The sequence below is a fragment of the Myotis yumanensis genome, unplaced genomic scaffold, assembly GCF_028538775.1.
Source record: "Myotis yumanensis isolate MYYU_CA2020_CCGP unplaced genomic scaffold, mMyoYum1.0.hap1 SCAF_6, whole genome shotgun sequence".
In the NCBI taxonomy this organism is placed as follows: domain Eukaryota; kingdom Metazoa; phylum Chordata; class Mammalia; order Chiroptera; family Vespertilionidae; genus Myotis; species Myotis yumanensis.
In genome coordinates, this window is record NW_027223757.1 from 10,771,088 (window position 1) to 10,785,856 (window position 14,769).

At 41.5% G+C, this 14,769-nt stretch overlaps 1 protein-coding gene across 3 annotated transcripts in view; it reads left to right on the forward strand.

Moving 5' to 3' along the window:
• Positions 1 to 14,769, forward strand: part of DSE (dermatan sulfate epimerase) — a 57,076-nt gene that overhangs the window by 931 nt on the left and 41,376 nt on the right. The window contains exon 2 of one of the 3 annotated variants that reach the window (XM_070417511.1): positions 4,371 to 4,523. The exons of the other annotated variants lie outside the window; for them this stretch is intronic. The gene's annotated coding sequence lies outside the window, so the exon portion shown is untranslated. The remainder of the gene's footprint in view (positions 1 to 4,370; positions 4,524 to 14,769) is intronic. 3 annotated transcript variants of the gene reach the window in all.

Sequence of the window (14,769 nt, forward strand, 5' to 3'; positions counted from 1 at the left end):
CGTGGGCTGCGCGCCCGGCTCGCTCGGCGGGGTGCCTGCAGGGTGCGCGGGGCGTGGAGCCCGAGCCGTGGGCTCGCCGGCGGCGGGGCAGGCTCGGGGCCAGCCGTTCGCCCCTTCCCACCCCCCGAGCGCCCGGTGCCGAGCCCGGCGCGCCGGAGGGACGCGGAGATCGCTTTCGGGGCGTCGGGTCTGGTCCAGCCGCGACTCCCCGGACGGCCCGCGGGGCTCTGGCATCCCTCTGCCGGGTTGGGTGGCACGGCCTCGCGTCTCCCCGCACATCGGGCTGTGGGGCGGGCGGGTCCTGGCGCTGCAGCCCGCCTCTGGCTGCGGGAGCCCGGGGGCACGGCTTCCCCGGCCGCGGGGTTCCAGCGCCGCGAAGCTCGGCTGACACTCGGGAGAAACTGCTGGTAAACCTCACGCCCTGGCAGCCCCTGGCGGTGGCGGTGGCGGTGGCGGTGGCGGTGGGGCGCTTGACTCACCGGCGGGGAAGCTCGCTCCGCAAGCAAAGCCACAGGGGCTCGGCATCTTCGCGCTGGAAGCCGAGCTAAGTGTGCGACCCCAGAGCGTTCTCATGTTCATGCTCATTGGATGGAGCAGCAGCCCAGGCCGCCTGGCAGGAAGGTTGAAACCGAATCCGTTGCTTAAAAGCAGGGAGTGCACCTCGTTTACCTGGAATTCCTTAGGTCAGAAAGTGACACTTCTAGTTTCTAGGGATCTTCGTGTAACAAAATTATTTAAAAAAATTTTTTCGTTAGTCACGGTTTAAAAAGTCATGGGTTAAATGTTACATTAAATTTGAGAATGGACATCCTCACTTAGAAATAGTTTAAAAACGGAGTTTTAAGTATTTTTTTTTACGTTATAGAATTTAATCTTCCAGTAATTACCTCTTCCGCAGTGTTTTTGGATTCCTCAACAAATGATAACCTGTGAAATGAAATGTGATGTGCAATGTTTTGTAGAATATTTAGACAGTACTACTAAAATCAGGTCATAAAAAAATGTGTGTAATACGCATGGAAGAAGTAAAACACGGAATTATCCATCTGAGTACTTGACTGTCGTGTGCTACTCTTTTCTTTTAAAGTCACCAAACATACGTAAGTCCTTTTGGGAAGTGTGTAGGTTAAAATATGTTCCAGTTAAAAGGGAGAAAGGATGGAATTTGATGCTTCCATTGTTGCGTCACCCATCTGTGTGGGTTCAGCAAAAAGTACAAGACGGTGCTGGTCTCTAGGAGCCACTTCGAGGTGCATGAGAGACTGCCCTGCTCTCCTGGCGCTGCTAATGCAGAAAGGGAGGGAACCTCCCCGAACGCTTGAGAGCTTGAGCTTGGGAAGCGTCCTCATCATTGATGGGTATGTGTCAGATCAGTGTGTTCTAGTTCAATTAAACCAGCGGTTCTCAAGCTGTGGGTCGAGACCCCTTTGGCGATCGAACGACCCTTTCTCAGGGGTCACCTAAGACCCTTTCTCAGGGGTCACTTAAGACCATCCTGCATATCAGATATTTACATTACGATTCATAACAGTAGCGAAATTACAGTTATGCAGTAGCAACGAAAATAATTTTATGGTTGGGGGTCACAACATGAGGAATTGTTTCAAAGGGCCAGAAGGTTGAGAACCACTGACAGTGGCCTACAAAGTCCATTTTTACATTCAGGTTAAAAAATATTGATAGTACAATTACCAAGTGAAAGGGAATTCTCAAAAAAAAAAAAACTTGGACAAAGAGAAATTTGCAATGGAACACACTATAGAAAGGCCTTTGCCACAGGGGGAATTATTGGGACTTCCCCAGTCCTGCGTTCCCAGTGCCTCCCTCTGAGGTTAGGGGCCTGGTTGTGGGAAAGTACCCTCTAAGTCAGCCAGACTGGCCACATGAGGTCAGGACCATCACAGCCACTAACATTAATGTGTGCATCTACTTTTGTACTTTAAAAATTACTCCCGATTTAGTTCCTATAGGTTTTTAATGAGATCTGTGGTCTTTCAGTTCAGTATCTGCCAGTGCTGCTTGGGAGGACCTGGTGGTTGTCCACAAGGTGAAGTTTTTTTTTTTTTTAAATATATTTTTATTGATTTCAGAGCGGAAGGGAGAGGAAGGGAGAGGAAGAGAGAGATAGAAACATCAGTGATGAGAGAGAATCATTAATCAGCTGCCTCCTGCATGCCCCACACTGGGGATCGAGACCACAACCCAGGCATGTGCCCTTGACCGGAATCGAACCCAGGACCCTTCAGTCTGCAGGCCGGCGCTCTATCCACTGAGCCAAACTGGCTAGGGCATAAGGTGAAGGTCTTACTTCACAGATGCTCCTCTGCGTTCCCAACGCCTCCTTATAAAGTTACTTTTAGCCTCTGAAAAGTGTTCAGAATCATAGGTGCAAATGCATTCTGCAATTAAACAGTAAAATACTTCTTCATGTTATTTGTGGTAGATGATTTTGGTATTTATTTCTACTAATTTGGATCCCACTGTGTTGCCTGAAAGACATTACATGATACCCTTTCCATAGCATGATTTCAGCAAATGACTGGGGAGAAATAAAGGAAGATAAAACATTTAAATTTCGGTTTTAATATATCAATAATCTTTGTTTCCAAAAGAAGTAAAGAAATTAGTAGTAAAAGACTAACATTTTGTAGTTGCAGCATATATTAAATAGTACTTAACCCACTGGCACCGTTGTGTCCTAAATATATAGAGTAAATGTTCTTATCATTTGTCACTACCCCAACAAAAGGAGAAATGTTATTATCCTGTGATGTGTATGTGGCAGGCTTTTGAGGTGATCTGAACCTGTGGTAGAGGTAATGTCTTCATCATAGTGGATGTTGTTATTCCACTTACTGGGAGCGGCGGGATCTTTACTGTTCTGCAAGAGGCGGGAAGGCACCTGGTGAGATGCAATAACCAGCAACCTTCTAAAAGTGTCCAAGCAGAGCACAGGACAGTTCTTATTACTCATGCCTTAGGGAAGTGGTTCCCAACCTTCTGGCCCTTTAAATACAGTTCCTCATGTTGTGACCCAACCATAAAATTATTTTTGTTGCTACTTCATAACTGTAGTGTTGCTACCGTTATGAATCGTAATGTAAATATCTGATATGCAGGATGGTCTTTGGCAACCCCTGTGAAAGGGTCGTTCGACCACCAAAGGGGTCGCGACCCACAGGTTGAGAACCGCTGCCTAGAGTGATATGTAGACTAAAATTCTTTGGGGTCACCAAATTGCCAGCAGATGTTTGGATGACACAACAAAATTCTCTAAACCAAGAGTCAGTCCCCCATGTGTGGTTTCAGAAAGTGTATAAACCCAGACTACCAAAAAGAGAAAGTATTTTCCCATGAAGTTCATATAGTGAATTAGTGGCAGGATGGGAAGTAAAGATTAAAATTTCGGATTCCATTTGGTGATAGCAATAATTAGAAATGGACGAATTTCAAACAGTCTTGCCAACGCCAATGCCCAAGTCTAGTAGAGAATTTAATTGTGTGTGTGTGTGTGTTTTTTTCCAAGAAAATCTATATCTGTTAGTAAATAAATGCATTCTCAGGTTCTGACATCTAAATTTAGTGTTTCATCACTTCTTATGTATAGGAGAGTGGTTTGGTTAGCTGATGGTGGAGAAGTGTTGCAGAAAAGAATGAAACTAGAAAGAGAAATGCAAAATATTGTGCATGGGTTTAAAAGGTGCCACTAGGATGAATAAACTCTTCCTTACAAATGTATATGCTTTTAGACAATTGGAGGAAAGGAAAAGTCCCCATAGATCCTGCAGCTACATGAATACTTGCATTTTAAAATTGCCTAATACTTGTTAATTTTTTCAGATAATTCTAATATTTTCATATTTTAGCCTAGTGAAGATGGAGAGTGCTGTAGAGCATGTGTCTCCTCTTTTTAGTTGTGGGGAAATGGAAATAACTGTGAAAACAAGCAATTTGCTTATCATATTACAAGTAATTAGTGGCCTATCTTAAATATGAGATTAACTTGAATTGCCCATTTAATTCTACTTTTCTCCTTTATGACTCCAAATTTATGTTATGAAAGACTCTTGCATTTTATTTTCCTACAGATCTAGTTTATTATCCCTTTTAATTCTCACTACTGTCCATGAACTGTCAGCTCCCTGGAATGTTCATGTGCTGCTCAGGCGCCTGTAAACTGGCACGTACAGACCCCCTTCCCACAGCACCCTCCTCTCCCATTCTGTGGCTCTTCTCATGCCTTATTAAGGATTCTGTTGTGGGGCGTCTTCTACCTTCTGCAGAGCCCTAGGCTCATCACTCAGTTCTCATTAGCTGGCCTCAGGTCTTTGGGTACTTGACCAATGTGTTGTTTACTTCTGTCTATCTAGGCAAGCTCCAGCCTGTTGAGGGTGTAGATTCCAAATCCTCTCAAACGCCCAGAAGACTATAAACCTGCAGGAGGCAGAGTGTCCAGAGAGATGGTTGGAGATCACCAAGAAGAAAAGGGATTTAGAAAAAGAAGAAAAGATTGTTGAGGCCATGTGTGTATTTCTTGAACGCAGTTGTTTGTTCAGTCCTTAATTCAGAATAACACCATGAAAAAAATTTTCTTAATTGATCTTTATTGGAGGATAACTTTTTGCATTGCCTTTCAGAGAGAGTGTGGAAGGGAGGGAGGAAGGGGGTGGGGAAGGAGAGAGACATCGATGTGAGAGAAACACATCGATTTGTCGTCTCCCCCATGCAACTCAACCCTGGGGCAGGGAGCAGACCTGCAACCCAGGTACTAGCACTTGACTGGGAATTGAATGGCTGGTGCTCCAACCATTTGGCAACACCGCCCAGAGCAACTACATAAATTTTAATGTGCATAAAGATTACCACAAAGATTCTTTGTTGGGTTTCTATTTGTTTCAACTTTCTTAGGATATTCCATAAAAATGATTTTGGTTAGTGTTATTAAATGTTATTAAACAATTCCTGAAAGAACAGAATTTGCCTCTTCAGTAATACTTAGAAGCTATAAAGAGACTGATAATAAACATGACTTATGCTGGCATTGCATATTCAGGAGTAGCTATAACTATTACGTAAGTGTAGCCCTGATCTTAAAAGTATACAAAAGGCATATGCAGTTAAGTCTCAATTACAGATACCTGACATAGTTATTGTAGGTTATTTGTGTCCATCTTCTTTTCCTAGACAGGGTCAAAGTGAGTTGGCAACTGAGTGTATGTGTCTGCATGCCAAAAAAGTTTTTGGTATTATTTATAGAATTAATAGTGCCTCTTTTCTCCCTGTTTAATGTGAAGAATAGCAAGACAGTCATAGCAAAATTCCTTGTGTGTGTTTAAATTAATGCACAGTCTTTTAGTAGAAATTGAATAAGTTCACAGTCAGTTTAAAAAGCTGCTATTGAAATCTTCCGAATTATTTGTTGCACACACAGATGTCATAGAGCTGTAAAATGTGCATTTGTTGATTAAATCAAGGCAAGGCTTTTGCTTTCTTCTTATGTGTAACAAACTTAGCTGCTAAGCAACAGACATTTAATACATGCAGATGTGATACCACAACAAAGTTGAATCAGCATTTCATAACCCTTAAAAGGGATTTGTAAAGGAAATCAGCTCACCAGGCTTTCGGATCTATAACATTTTTATTGATGAAGTAGGCAGGCAATGTACTGACTTTACTGTTGGAATCTAACGGTGATTGCAAGAAAAATGAGGATATTTGTTAGCAATTCCTGAAGTGGGAGGTAACAACATTAGGTTGCTTGTATAAATTTTGGTGTAAAACGTGACCTGCAGGTCATGTTGTGAGTCTAGTAGAGATGATTCCTTTAAAGAATTAACAGACTGCAAATCGACACTTTCATTTGGAGTAGTCCTTTAGATTGCAGTATTGAAAGAGTTACTGCATTTCTATAAATAGCTTACATCCAGAAAGTTGCGTCAGTGACAAGAAACTCAAGAAGTGCATGATAAAAATCCCCAAGGAGTTGAAACATGTTTCATGCCAAAGTGCACTCAACACCCTGCCACGTGGAGGAGAACAGTAGGGAAGCCCAGGACGGGCTGGCTGCAGGACGGGGCTGCTCACCTTCTGTGCAACTCTGACTGCAAGCTTCTTCGTGAAGAAGTTTGAATTTATTTTTGTTGTTTGAATATGTCTGAGGACAGACTGTAAGCAGCAGATTTCTAGAATTTCACACATTCTGGTAAAGAACTTTTCTGGGGGCCTTTGCAGTTTAATGATGTCATTGCAGGAGGCACGCATGGGGCCAGGCTCACGGAGCCCGTGGATAATCAGGCATGGGCCAGCTGGATTTTGGAGCCACCTGCAGTGTTTACACTTGGGGTGGGGGGGAGGGGACTGGCAGGAAAGAAAAAGTAGCTTGAAAGGGGATGTTGAACAGCTGTTTTCCATCTTTCCTGAAGAAAAAGGAGAGGAAATCACTTACAGCAAGCATCAAGAGGGATTTATGCTAAATACAGGAAAGTTTTTCTGGATGTTTTAACCTATAGACTAGATTTCTGATAGAGGCCTTTGGGTTCTTCTCTGTTTAGAAAGGTTTAAGTGAGGTTGTCCTGAGGGATGGTAGCATCTGTTTTCTGGGGTTCTAATTTTATGGCTTCTGCTCACCTGGATTTGAAAATCTTAGAAATTAAAAATGATTTAATTACAGTTGACCCTTGAACAACACAGGTTTGAACTGTGGGGGTCCACTTATATGCAGATTTTTTCAATAAATACGTACAGTACAGTAAATGTGTTTTCCTTATGATTTTTAAGTAAGATTTTCCCTCTAGCTTACTTTATTGTAAGACTATAGCATGTAAAACATATATAAAATATGTCTTACTCAACTATTTATGTTATCGGTAAGGCTTCCAGTCAACAGGAGGCTGTTAAGTTTTTGGAGAGTCTAAAGTTAGATACAGATTTTCGACAGCATTGGGAGGTGGGTATCTGTTGCTCAAGGGTCAACTGTATTTTGAATGTAGAATAAATGGTCAGTTTTAGTGTCTGAAATACAAGTTGCCTTTGTAGTTTCTACTTAACATATCTATTTGTTAGTACAAAGTATTGGCTAACTGGCTAAATATTGATCACATATAAGATTCCTTTAATTTTTCATGTAGGTACACATTACGATAGCTGAAAAATCCTCTATGCTTAATTTGTTTTTACCCCAAACAGGCCACTTTCCTTTACATTTCTTTTTTATTCTAGAAAAAAAAAATTTTTTTAAAGGCTTTGGCACTAGACTATTGTGTTCCATTTGTACTTTCAGTAATATCCTTTACATTTCTCTGCTCCATTTTTTAAAGTAAAACTAGACTGGCACCAGTGCTAACACATTCATCAATGTGGTCAAAATATACAGGTTTCCCTGTCTGGAAACTTCTCTCATATACCAAACTTCTTGTAGCAGTATTTATGGTTAAAAATAATAATATTTATAGAAACAATGTGAACTTTGTTTGATTTTTGTTTAGGAAGATAGACTATCCAGTAGAATTCATAATGTGGTTTCAGGCCAGTGTTTCTATTTTATTCTCAATATTAAAATTAGGCAGTACTAAATGATATAATTATCTTAAAAGAGGGTTCATTTTGATGAGCAAAAGGTGCTTGAAAATGCACTCTCAGCCAATATTGGGTCAGTGGGCTTGGGGGATGCCAGAAAGTTAAGCCCAGCAGTCGTGTCTCAGACAGTTGGAATTAAGTGTTTCACCTCAGTTTTACAGCCTGTAGTTGTAAAGCAGTTTTGAAATGCTTTTCACAGTTACCTTTCTCAAAGGAAACTGATTCTTGGGATCATTGAAAAAGCGGCAGAGTTTTCTCAAGGAAGAGTGTCTTTTGCTGGCCCTGTGACTTGTGAGGCTAATTTCTTCCTCTTTTTATTTTTCTAAATTGATTTTAGAGAGAGAGAAAAAGGGGTGGGGGGGGAGAGAAAATTCATTGGGTGATTCTTTTATGTGCATGTGCCCTGACTGGGGATTGAACCCACAACCTTGGCACATTGGGAGGACTCTAACCAACTGAGCTACCTGGCCATGCTCTTCCTCTTTCTTTGTTGTAAATCATCTACAAGATAGACCCTATTGGTTCTAATGAGAACCCAGGATAACTAGAGGGCGAAATTCAAATCCGTCAGTTGCTTTTGTGCAGTAGTTCTATTTATCAGTTAACACTGTTGTGAAATTTTAAGATCCACCTTTTTTCCTAAAGAAACCAATATTCAGATTGGATTCATCCTGTTAACCACGTGCTATGATAGGGTTTTAAGATTTGCACCATTAAAATTTTTAGACTTTTGTGACTTGTGTAGAATTCTATATAAAGTTCAGATTAATAAATGGTATTTGAGTATCTGCTATGGGAACTTGGGAACTTTCAAAATTCAATTTCACCTCTCCTTGTTAAATTTCATCGTGCAAGTTTTAGGTTAAGTAGGACCACTTCCAATATCTCTTTCTTGGGGAAGAAATGTGTGGCAGTATTTATTCTACTAAATTGCCATAAAATGATAAATCCTGTGCCTACAGTTGAAGTGAGCTAGCAGTAGTAGGGTGGTTACATAACAGATCCTTCTTTGTGTGCTTGCACCTTTTTTTTTCCTTGTTGGTGAAGCCACTGACGTTTGGTTCAATGATTGCAAGTTTTAGAAAAGATAAATCTGTTACTTGGCAATGAATGCTTTGATATATAACTTTTTCCAATGTACTTTTGAACCTGCAGAGTCAGATGAAAGAATGCTATGCTTCAGTGATAGAAATACTGAAAGGATTTAGCCATTCAGCAAGTATTTGCCAGGTACTTCTGTGTTTGCGGGGACATCTGGGTGGAGGTGAAGAGGGGAGGCGTGCAAAATAAATATGGCATAGTTTTCACCCTTGGGGAGCAATAAAATTTGGTTGGCGAAATAGCTGAACATGAATCTTTGTGAGGACAATTAAGGGCTAAACAGAGACAAATGCATGCAGTGGAATTGCAGGCCGGGGGAGATCTCAAGTAGGAGGGGAGAATGAACTGTGTCTCAGAGGATTTCATGCCCAAAAGGAGGAAGAACATCGCAAGGAGGGCAAATGCACAGGAAGAGGAGTGAACAGCAAAATGGGGTGGCTACCAGGTCAAGGAGAACTTAGAATGATTGTGGAAATTCCCTTATCTCCTTTTATAGCATTATCTTTCCTTTTTTCCTTCCTTTCCTCATATATTCTTTCATTGTTTTCCACAGATATTTTTGAAGGACTGTATTGCATGTAATCAGTGGTGCTAGACACTGTAGGAAAGAAAAGACTAAGACCCCTGCCTCCCAGTAGCTTATACCTGCATTGGTTGAGTTCTACCTCAAATCCCTTTTGGGTTCAGAGAGGACTGACACAATAAATGTGAGAAAAGAAGATAAACATGTACCTTCAAATAACTTGGTATACCTGTAACTAGTACTAAATGCATAAATTAGTAGAGACAGTTAAAGCTGTAAATATTCTTATTGATCCCCCCCTTTTTGATCCCCTTTTATTTTATTTTATTTTTTTAATATATTTTTATTGATTTTTTACAGAGAGGAAGGGAGAGGGATAGAGAGTTAGAAACATCGATGATGAGAGAGAAACATCGATCAGCTGCCCCCTGCACACCTCCCACTGGGGATGTGCCCGCAATCAACGTACATGCCCTTGACCTGAATCGAACCTGGGACCTTTCAGTCCACAGGCCAATGCTCTATCCACTGAGCCAAACCGGTCAGGGCTTTTTTGATCCCCTTTTAAAACACAGTTTAGATAATGCATTCTCAGTACCTCCTTCCCTCTCAATGCTAGCCAGAAGTGTGAAGGTGCATAAATTTCAAAAGCACTTTGTCACTCTCACGCAAACTTACTTCCTTTTATTTTAGTGATTTATGTAAATATATTATTTCTTCTGTCATCTTATCAGATGATATAAGCACCTTCTTGGCAGGCCTTATCCCTGAATTCCCAGAGAATACTGAGTAATGCATGTATGGGCAACAGGGGAGACGACTAATGGATACGGTTGTCGGGGAAGGCTTTATAAAAAATGTTGTGTTCTCTGAAAAAGGCAAGGGTTGGGCGTGGAGCACTTAGAGGGAACCCCATGAAAGAGTATCAGTGGGAATAAAGGACAGAAAGGTGAGCCATGATCAAGCAAGGATGAGCAGGTGAGTGTGGAAGGGAGTGTGTGTGGAGAGGAAATGGGAGATGCTATTGAAAAGCAGGCCAGAGCTACACGGTGGAAGCTCTTGGTGGAGAAAGTTGTTCATTTTGCTGCAGGAAACAGAGGCTCTTGAGTAGGTAAGTGATTTGATGATGGCGACTTACTTAATTTGGGAGGAACTTTATGGTTCACAAAGATAGTTATGTCTCGAGTAGTATTGGCACGTTGCCTAGGTTTACATCTTGGCTCCTTCACTCTTTCTCTGACCGTGGGTAACTCACTTTATCTATGCTGCAGTTTCCTCAGCTGTGGAAAAGGGATGCTATTAATATCTACGTTGTGGGGCTACGGTGAAGATTAGATGAGTTAATCCATGTGACATACTTAGCATAGTTCCTGGCACTTGGTAAACATTATGTACAGGGGTGGGCAAAGGTAGGTTTACTGTTGTTTGTATGGAAAATAATACAATAATTAATAGATAACAATACAAGAATAAACTCTGTTTTCGTGTACTCACATCTATAAACCTACTTTTCCCCACTCCTGTATTTTTATTGTTTATAGCAGCCTAGGACTCTACATACTTTGCTAGGGCTGTTGTAACAAAATCCCTCAAACTGGGTGTCTTCAACAACAGAAATTGATTGTCTCAAAGTTCTGGAGGCTTGAAGTCTGAAATCAAGGTGTCAGCAGGGTTGGTTCCTGCTAAGGCCATGAAAGAAAATCTTTTCCATGCCTCTCTCCTAGCTTCTGGTGGTTTCTGTCAGTCTTTGGCATTCCTGGGCTTCGCCCCAATCTCTACCTTCATCTTCACATGACATTCTTCCTGTGTGTGTGTGTCTGTCTCCAAATTTCCCCATTTTATAAAGACATCGTTCATATTGGATTAGGGGCCCATCCTACTCCAAATGACTTTGGCTTTACTAATTATATCTACTATGACCTTGGTTCCACATAAGGTCCCATTATGAGGTATTAGATATCAGAACTCCAACATGTGAATTTTTGCAGGACATAGTTCAACCCACAACAGACTCAAAGTCAGATCTTTTGAGTATACCACACTATGACCAGGGTGTGCTGAAAGCATTGTAGAAAAGAGGAGGAATCTGTAGGTTTATATGAGAAACAAGGCTCTTCCATCTCCTGTTTTCCTAGACCTGAACCATCCCCCACGAAGCCACAGCAGTGGACATGTCACAGCAGGCCTTGGGATGGCGGTGTGCTCCCTGCCTCCTGAAAGGATCTTTTCCTTCTTCTTTCCAACATGGCATTCTCTGAGACTTCTTTCCATTTTGCCGGGGTTCTTGTCCCAGCATCAAGAAGGGTTCCGGAATCTGGAGAAGGGGCTGTGCGTAAATGACATAGGAATCCAGAGACTAATAAAGAATCCGGAGACGAAATATAATTTTGAAAGGCATTGGGGGTCAGAGGAGCTTAGCTAAAGGAGCTAAGATCCAAGATCTTAAGTCTAAGGTCTTAGGTTCTCTCATGGTCTCCAGGACCCCATGCTTTTTATTAACACGATTTGTCCTGAAGCAAGGCAGAGATACACACTTCAAAGGGTATACAGAAACATTGTCAGAATGGGGGAATTAGCCTACGGCTGTTAAGGTGTTTGGCCAGTAGGAGGCAACAACATGTAGATTAAGATGCCCTTTAACTGTCTGGCAGCCACAATCAATTTAATGTATCCTATTGAGGTTTGGGGAAATGCCTTTAGCCATTCCCAGATGCAGGTGACTACATGTGTGACTCAACCCTGTTGAGTCCCCAAGTCTCATCAACCTTTTGATGAAACTCTTGAAATTATGACATGCTGGAACTGGTCTGTGACATCATTTGGCATTGGAGATACAGAGATTAAGATAAATTCAGGGACATTATACTTGCACTGGTAAATTTCAGTCCTCTCTATAAATTTGGATGATATATCACTGTCCCAAAGTATAGGTAATAAAGGAAGAATTGAATGCTTTTGGAAAGAGGCAAAAATCTGAAGTATCAATGGTAAGGATTTTGCTGAGGAGGCAAATGGAGATGAATAAGTGGTAGATATGCTGCTATAAGCTAAAATAGAAGCTGATGCCTCTCAAGTGTAAATTAAGGATTGAGGTAGAATGGGATAGAGGTGCCTAAGTCACTGAGGAAGTTAGAAATACCCCCAAATGATTAGTTACCTGTGAAGATTAAAAAGGGTACAAAGACGAATGGTGATTGAGAGTCAATCCTAGAGTCACTCAGAGGACCAGGGTGGCTCCAGGAATTGAAGAGGCTGGCTCTGTCTTGCTTGTGGATTGGGGAGAATAAAATTCGGTCTCTATGGGAAAGCACAACAGAGGATAAGATGTCACTGAAAGAGTCAAAATTACTTCATCAAATCTTTAATTTGGAAGGATTGTAAATGGCATCTGGTTCCCTCCCCTGCCTCCATTTAACTCAGGAATCACCTGGCAGAAGGCCTTCTGGTCTCTACATTCATTTAGGACAAGACATGAGAAGAAAGTTTAAAAATTTTAGAAGTAGTATGAAAGCAGCATAGATGAAGAGAATTCCATCAGATTTGACCAAAAGAAGTAGCCAGGTGGAATCTGGCTGTCAGCAGAGATGGGGCGAAATGGGTAGGATGGATATATGAGAGAGAGAGGCCTAGATTAGGAGATGCAACGAATGGGGCAAACACTCCCAGGGTAGGATGTTAAAGACAGTGAAAGGCAGACAGATTCACCAAGACAAGGGTGTAGACTCCCAGTTAAACATTTGTGACCTTGAACATGCACGTAGACATTAAATATCTGGCCATGTTTCAAGCTCTGAGTTGGGATATGTCTGGTGGGAGCATGTTTTTTGGCCTGTGGACCTGTGGCCAGCAGTTCAGAGTTTATGCTTTTGTTCTTCCCATAGTGCATGGTCTCCAGCATTCTAGTAAAGCATTTTCCTCAGAAATTCTTTCCTGACTAATAACTCTTTATAGACTATGAAAACTCAATACAATAAAGTTTTTAGCACAAAATAACAGGAATGGTATAGGTACCAAAGAAATAATAGCTCATTAAAGCATCCTTTTTCTTTTGAATTCTGTAGCTAAAAGAAATGTTAGCAGTATAGCACACACACATGAGTAAATTACATAATAGATTATAAGATTAAGAAGGTTATAAGTACTATGAAGAAAAATAACCCAGGAGGGAGTTAGGGAATGGTGGTGTTTGTGCATGGTAAGGGTGTAATTTAAATAAGATGGTCTTGGCTAGCCTCGCTGAGAAAGTGTCATTTGAGCAAATACTTAAAGGGGCTGAGGGAGCAAGCCAGGTGGATGTCTCAGAGGACAAGCACAACTGGTGCTGAGGAGGGAGGACTCCTCACTGTACAAGAATAGCATGGAGGCCACACAGGACAAGAACGGGGAAAGACACAGAGAGTTGTGGGCCGTGAAGGCAGAGAGGTAACAGGGCCAGACCATGTAGAGCCTTGCCAGCTATTGTCAACACCTTGGTTCTTACTCTGAATCAGATGGGAAGCCACCAGAGCATTTTAAACAGAGCAGTGATATAATCTGGATTATAATTGGGCAAGATGGCTTTGGCCCCGATGTTGAGAATGACTAGCGAGAGGAGAGGGTGAAGGCAGAGAGGGTAGTACGGATGCTCTTGTAGTAATTCAGGCAAGACATGGTGTGGTGTGGCTTAGGTTGTTCCTGGCTGGATTCTGGATGTATTTTGAGGATGGAGTCAACAGAATGTGCTGATGGTTTGGAAATAGAGACAGAGCCGGGAAGGGAAAGGGGGGTAGTTTGGGGAGCATATGAGGATGATATCCTGGCAGGATTGGTTGCCAGCAACTGAAATGAGGAAGTCTGAGAAGGCAGTGCCTGCATCTTTGGGTCTGTGTGTCATTGTTTTACAAACCAAATCTGTGGTGCTCTGAGTTTTTCTTATGATTCATAAGAGGACGTTTGGAAAGTACTCAGGGATTTTGATACCAAAGAATTATGATCTGTAAGATTAAAAAGTATATACAAAAATGTTTATGTATGTGAAAGGCAGCCAAAAAAAGTAAATTTATCATTGATGGGCATTTGAAGATTAAAATGGAAGAATGCTTGAATATAAGGAACGAACGAAAAAGAGCTTCCTGTATAGTGCTAAAAGCATCACTCCATATGTACTCATCCAGTAAGTAAGTTTCCTATTTTATGTCAAATGTACTATAAATGTAGGTTTAATGCCAGCAAATTACTTTCCCATGAAATGCTTCTAAGTCTTTTGCCTCATATCTGTGTATTTCATTTTTAGACAATGTCTAAAGCTTTTAAGTAATTTGTAAGTCCAATATATTCTGCTGTGTATTTTGCTCCAAGAGTAACGTCCGTGGACAGAATCTTTTTTCTGGGTACAAGTCAGAAAATAACAAACATTGGGTGAAGAGAAGGATTTGGTGAAAAGTACCACATTTTCTATTCTCGTGGGACAAGAGTTAGGGCAAGATTCTCATAATTCTAGCAGGAATTTAGATGATTGGACTAAAAATGAAAGTCAAAGTCCCCAACTCCACCTTTGGGCTCAGTGAGTCACTAGAAGGATTCACAAA